This window comes from Canis lupus, chromosome 1, assembly GCF_048164855.1.
Source record: "Canis lupus baileyi chromosome 1, mCanLup2.hap1, whole genome shotgun sequence".
Taxonomy (NCBI): domain Eukaryota; kingdom Metazoa; phylum Chordata; class Mammalia; order Carnivora; family Canidae; genus Canis; species Canis lupus.
This window is the reverse complement of record NC_132838.1, coordinates 25,777,865-25,785,191: the sequence shown is the minus strand read 5'-3', so window position 1 is coordinate 25,785,191 and position 7,327 is coordinate 25,777,865.

Sequence of the window (7,327 nt, the reverse complement as noted above, 5' to 3'; positions counted from 1 at the left end):
ACATTCAAAAATAAAAGACACAGAGAAACTGCCAAAAACATGCAAGAATTGGGGTGCCTGAGTCACTTACTCAATTAGTTGACTCAATTTCAGCTCAGGTCATGATCTCAAGGTTGTGAGATGAGCCCCACATCTGGGTATGGAACCTGCTTAGGCTTCTTTCCCTCTCCCTCTGCTCCTCCCCTGCTCTTATCCTCTCTTTAAAAAATATATATATAAATACAATAAAAATAAAACATGTATGAATTTCAGCATATTGTTCCTATGGGCCCTTTCTGAAAAACTCTATTAGAGAAAAATCTTAGAAAACAAAAATGTCTGAGAGATATTAATATAAAAACTAGTATATAAGCATTAAGTATAGTTTATCTTTAGGACTAAGATTATGAAGGTTAAAGAGGAGAACATATAGTGTACAGTGGTTATACAGTATGTTCTGACAGTGTAGAATGCAACCATATAGGGTGGAGGAGAATGGACATAGCAGATGCCTCCCCTCAAATACTTAACTGCTTTCATGGTGGTGGTATTATAATTTGGAGACTGTTGGGTGTATAATATAGATAAAGCAGGCGAGCCATTATGGATATTCTATCACTAGTGTTCATGAGTACTAGGATTCCTACTGAGGAGGTCACAAATACAGATATAAAAGAAGTTAAATTCTGTATTTCTGAATTCGAATTAAAAATATCAGCGTAACTTATAATGTATTTTATCTCTTAACACACGCATAAATTTTTTCCTATATCTTCTCAGTGAAAAGGCTTAGATACAATGACAACTCAAGAGAATAAGCATTCCTATGTGCTCTTGAAATACTATTTTCCACTAAAAGAAACTAAGGTTTCTTGGAGAATGGTTTATTGAGGCCTAGCACAAGGAATGTGTAAAATAAATACATTTATTCAGGGACAACCTTTCATATTGTATAATAATGAAGTTAACAAGGACAGTTAAGACCTATCAAAAAGGTTCAGGAGGGGAATGCTTGGGTGGCTCAGTGGTTTAGCGTCTGTCTTTGGTCCACAGCATGATCCTGAAGTCCCGGAATCGAGTCCCACATCAGGCTCCCTGCATGGAGCCTGCTTCTCCCTCTGCCTGTGTGTGTCTCTCTCTCTCCCTCTCTCTGTGTATCTCATGAATAAATGAACAAAAAAAATCTTTAAAAAAAAAAAAGTTCAGGAGGCAAATTTAAAAGATTCCTATTAAAGTTTGGACAAATTGAGCCTCTAGAAGGATAAGAACTTCAGTGCATTAAGACCATTAACTGTCCTTAAATTTCTAGTTCATTTTGATAGTTACAGAAACACACATAATTGGTGACCTGAGAATGACAGAGAAAGTATTCATCATACATAAGCTCTCTGATGATTTTAGTATCAGATTTTTGGTACTCTACACATTTTACAGTGCCTCAGAAGCACTAAGCGCAATCTGTACCAATCCCAGACATAATTCCAAGATGACTTTTAAAATAAACAAAGCTTTAAATTTATGGTATTCATCACATGATGGTTAGCTTAAAGTAATTTTACATTTTTTCAAAATAGTCTTCTGTATTTTTCCAAATTCTCAGAAATGAATATGCATTATTTTATAATTAAGAAAAGGTTTTTAAAATAAATCTTTCAAAAAATAAAATAAAATAAATCTTTCATCTCCTTACTAAAAAATAGAGAATATGCCAAAACGTGTTTGAGGTTTTCATGATTTTGGATTTAATGAACTATTCAACAAATAAATAAATGGCTTAGCTATTCAAGCCACTATTCCTTTATTAGCCCTGTGCCTAGGAGCATGTGCAACACATGCATAGCCTTTAGTGAAGTCACATATATTCATACACATCAGTGTATTTTCATACCTCATTCTCCCATGCCATAAATGAAATCATGAAGATTCTCCTTTGTAAGTTTTTAATAACTATTCTTTACCTCATGAATCATACCAATTATATAGACTGTTGCCAAGACTAAGAATAAACAGTGTAAAATATATCTATCTTTAAAATACTAAGTCAGATTCCAAATCCAGATATAGCTTCCAAAGACATCAACATGAAGACCCATCTTCTATATCAGATGTTTAACCATAATGAAAAAAGAGGAAGAAGTGTTGAGTTAATAAGAAATATTATTGATTAGTTAGAATTTATATCTCAAGAATATAAAGCATATGAAGACTTGGAATAGTTCAACAAATTCTAACAATTTTTTTTTTATTTTTTTTTAATTCTAACAATTTTTGTCAGCACAGTTAGTGTATGTAACTTAGGCCAATATAATAACTGAAAGATTGTATGTCAGTATCTACCTAAGCCAAATATATAGCTACCTATGACACAGTAAACTTTCACTCTTAAGTATAGATCCAAGAGAAATGAACAAAATACATAAACAAAATCCTCAAAGCAGTTCTATCCATCCCAAAACTTAAAAGAACTCAAATGTATATCAACAAGAAAATGGATAGAATGTAGAATATTTATACAGTGGAATAATATACATCAATACAAAAAGAATCACTAACATTATGCTGAATGAAAGAAGCCAGATACAAAAGTATATACACTGTATGATTTCATCTATATGACATTTAAGAATAGGCAACCACTAATTAATGGTGATAGAATTCAAAATAATTTTTACTTCAGAGGAGGGCATGAGAACATTTGTTATATTTATTGATGTGTATTTCAATTTTAATTGATCTAAAAATTAAGTAAATAAATTCAAGCACCTTTTTAAAGGAATATTGTCAAAACATTAAAAAGGATTATCTGAGAGTTATTTTTCCACCTTTATAGTATTCTAGATTTTCAACATTGTTTACAAAGAATAATTATTACTTTATAAACAGGAAAAACATTAACTTATTTTTAATATTTCAGATGATAAGCTTCTGAAAAATAGCACAGTTCATATAACATGCTTCACTGCACACTATTATGGCATCATGTATGAAAAATGAGGTTGAGAATTTAATGGGGGTAGAAACTCATAGCTAGAAGAAGAAAGTTCTCCAAAATGCACAAATATTTTAGGGAGGCATTGGATTTTTCTTTTAACATCAAAGGGACTAGCACCAATTTTCAATTTAAATCTCAGAGGACCAAGTTGATCTCTTCCAACATTTATTTTTTTATTAGCTTATCAGCAGGCTTATTCCTTAAAACATAATTCCAGAATGAAACTGATGAACAGAAATCATGAAACTATATATTTGATGTATATTTAGTGAAACTCAATAAACATCATTTAATCTAAGAGGACAAGATTCTAAGGTATCTAGAGTCCCATGTGGAAAGTAACACCTCACTATGTAAGTTCCACTTTAACAATAAGAGTTACCAACACTTTACATTATGTATATGTACAGTTCAATAGGATAGAGGCAGGCAAATGGATATAAAATACTGTTTTATGAAAAACAAAAACTACTCTTATCCACACCACCCTTACCTAATTAAAACAAACAAAACCAAAAAACTGGAGATACCAGTTCATGAAGCATCCTGGGGCAGAGCAGAAGAAACCAAAAGAAGAGAGGAGGAGGTAATACTTTCAGTAAGTTTTACTCATACATGAATAAACAAAAATTTCAAACCAAGTCTATTTTTTTTAAATCGTTACTCTTCATCGACTCAGTTTCATACAAGAAACCAGGCTTTAAAGCACTTAAAGGTCTCAGAGTCCTTTCCCAGAAAGCTGGGCTATAAAATAAATACTACAGTAATGAAATATTTAGTCTAAGATGTAATAAAGACAAAGGGAATAATAATACCCTGAATCTAATTGGTTGAGAAACAAGGTGTTTCTAAAAGTCTCAAGTGACTTCTAGTCAATCATCATCATCATGAAAATAATATACAGAACACATGAAGTATCCAAATCTAAATGCTGATGTGATAGGTGCTACACAAAATGTTAGAATTTAGGAAACAGACAAATTTAACACAAAACCATATATAATCTAAAATTCAGTAATTTTTGTTTAAGATTTTATTTATTTATTAATGAGAGACACAGAGAGAGAGACAGAGAGGCAGAGACACAGGCAGAGGGAGAAGCAGGCTCCATGCAGGGAGCCAACGTGGGACTTATCCCTGGTCTCCAGGATCATGCCCTGGGCCGAAGGCGGTGCTGAACTGCTGAGCCACCAGGGCTGCCCACAGTAGAGTAATTTGAATTGATAAATTGGGGTCAAAATTTTGAATTTAATTACTCATGAAAAAATTTTAATTTATACGTTTCATTCACTAATAGTTTCTCAATCCAGTTTATACTGATTTATTCTGTTTGCGATTGAAGTCCTTTAAAATGAAAACCCTTAACACTGAAAATAATAAAAGATAAACTTATTCTTTTCATATTTTTAAAATGTTCATTTATATCATTTCAGAGGATTGTTTTAAAATGAAAAACACAACTCTGTTTTTTTTTTCTTTTTCCCAGACTGAAATCCTCTCTAGCTAAATTTTTCTGATCTGTGGTTAGTATTTCTTATACTCTTTCTAGTAATGCATTATGAAGTCCTGAAAATGACATTAAATCCAAGGGTTAAGGAAAATGTGTCTACAACATGACTGCTTTTTGTTTTTTGCATTTTATTTATTTGTTGATTTTTAAACTTTACCCATAATTTGAGCTGATGAATCCCAATGTGACGATTATTTCATATCATTCATAATTTTTAACTCTAGGGTTGCTAGGCAAGTTTGCATACTTATGTTAAGAAACTCTAAAAGGGGACACCTGGGTGGCTCAGCTGTTGAGCGTCTACTTTGGGCTCGGGGCATGGTCCCAGAGTCCTGGGATCGAGTCCCACATCAGGCTCCCTGCATGGAGCCTGCTTCTCCCTCTGCCTATGTCTCTACCTCTCTCTCTATCTCTCATGAATAAATAAATAAAAATATATAAAAAAAAAGAAAAGAAAAGAAACTCTAAAAGTTCTGGGGCAAGTTCCAGGATGGTGTTTGCATAGATCCCTTAATGTGGAGATGTGGTAGGAGAAGGGATGCATGTGGGGCATGAACTGGACACTGTAGTTCCATGGACTTTGGGATGAAGGTACGGGCTTTATGGTGTGACCTTCAGGAGGTAACCTTCTAGGGAAGAGAGAAGCTTTGCTGGAGTTCTAGGAAAGTCAGTTCATGTGTTCTGCCTCAGTAACTAGCAAAGAAAGTGAGAAAAGCAGCAGAAACAGCATTCCGAGTGCTGTTATACACTCTCTTAGTTCACTCATTCAATTTTGGTGGCTTTCATTGTTTTCCGTATGAGTCTTTGCCAATTTTCTACGATCCGTTGTGGTAGTCTTTGTGTCACACTATTCCAAACATGGTATGATTGTATTGTGACCTTCTAAGAACACAGATTGTTCAGCTAACATAGAGGACCCCACAATAAGAAAACATGCACCAGCCTTTCAAGCCAAAAGCCCAGCATCTCCATCTGTGGGATTCTTCTACCAGAGGTATATAGAGGAGCCATTAGAGATACAAAGAACTTTGAAAGAACAGTGTGGCATTTTTTTTTAAGATTTTATTATTTATTCATATAGTCACAGAGAGAGAGAGAGAGAGAGAGAGAGAGAGAGAGGCAGAGACACAGGCAGAGGGAGAAGCAGGCTCCATGCAGGGAGCCCGACGTGGGATTCGATCCCAGGTCTCCAGGATCGCGCCCTGGGCCAAAGGCAGGCGCCAAACCACTGCGCCACCCAGGGATCCCCAGTGTGGCATTATAACTACCCCTAACAGCTTAATAGGAAGCCTGTTGAGAGCTGGCCCTGAGGAATGATGCTGAAAGTCCCAGTAGCCACTGAGGGAAACCAGATTTTTTTTTTTTTTTTTTTTTTTTTTTTTAGTTTTTTGGGATTCCAGTCCTTTAAAATTTAACTTTTTAGATTTTAGTGGGATTCCAAGGCAATGGAAGCCAGGAGCCACTGGCAATCACTTGGAGCAGTGTTCACCAGCAGGAAGATCTGCTGGAAGGTGTTGCCACTGGTTAGGACCTGTGACAATATGGGTGGTTATTGGAAGCTGCTGCTATGGAAACTCATGCTAACCACTGTTGGAAATAGTGGCCAGTGGAAACTGCCAATGCCAAGAACAATAGCCAAGAGGCTCTAATGGGATATGTTGACTGGAATCACCATTTGGTGTCTCTAATAGAAAGCTGTGTCTGGGACCATCTATCTGAGTTTGGGGATAGGAAGTGATTTGTTTTGTTTAAATACACATAGCTAAATCATTCTTGATATTAGGGGGGGAAAGAAGTACTATCAGTCTTATTGTGCTACAAACCAAAAGCATCATAATTTCCCTCAAAACCGGCTTCTCCATGTGATTATGCATTTCTTTTAATAACACTATTAATCTACTTGTTTTCCAGGTGAAAACACTCTACTATCATGGAATCCTCCACTTCCCTTTTACCCACACTCAGATATTTTAACTTCTATTTATAAATCCATTTATAGGGAAAGTAGTCTCAGACCCAGTCACAGTGGGCTCGATGCTTTGGTGACTTTCACCTCCAAGAGGTCTGCGAATATTGAAGAAAAATTCCCTCTTACTTCATTAAGAGGAAAGAGAAAATTAACCATTTTTAAAAACACCAAAGCACTCTGTTCTTCTTAACAAGGCCAGCCCTCTGAAGAAACTATTTTGCCAGAGCCTAGCCTATTGGGGTTTTCTCTACCCTACCTAGAGAAAGGGAAATACCTTTTGCCTAATTCCAGCATCCTCTAGCTATGTGGTCACAACTAAGAAGTGAAAAAAATACTTATAAGTGTTGGTGAAGTTCACAGGGGCACAAGCTCACCAAAGGACTGAGACCTAATCACAAAACTATAGAATGTTTCCCCCTCCCCCAACACCCTACTACTATGTTACTAAAGGCCTATTTACTATAGTTCCTTTTATTCACTACATCATGTGTACCTTTGAACAAAAAATTACAAAGCACACTAAAAGGCACAAAACACAGTTTGAAGAGACTGAAGAAGCATCAGGACCAAAGTCAGATATGGGAACTTAAAGAAATAAATATATGTATATATTATGTATATTATTTTTATATATTCAAAATCTATGTATATATTATATATAATATGCTAAGGAGTTTAATGGAAAAAATAGACAACATGCAAGAACGAATAGATAATGTGAGCAGAGGATAAAATTCTAATAAAATATCAAAAAATGCTAAAGATAAAAAAAGACTAATAGAAATGCAGAATGCACTTGATGAGTGCATTAGTAAACTGGATACAGCTGAGATTGATATGACACTAGCTACTTCCAAAACTGAAAAGCAAAGAGGAA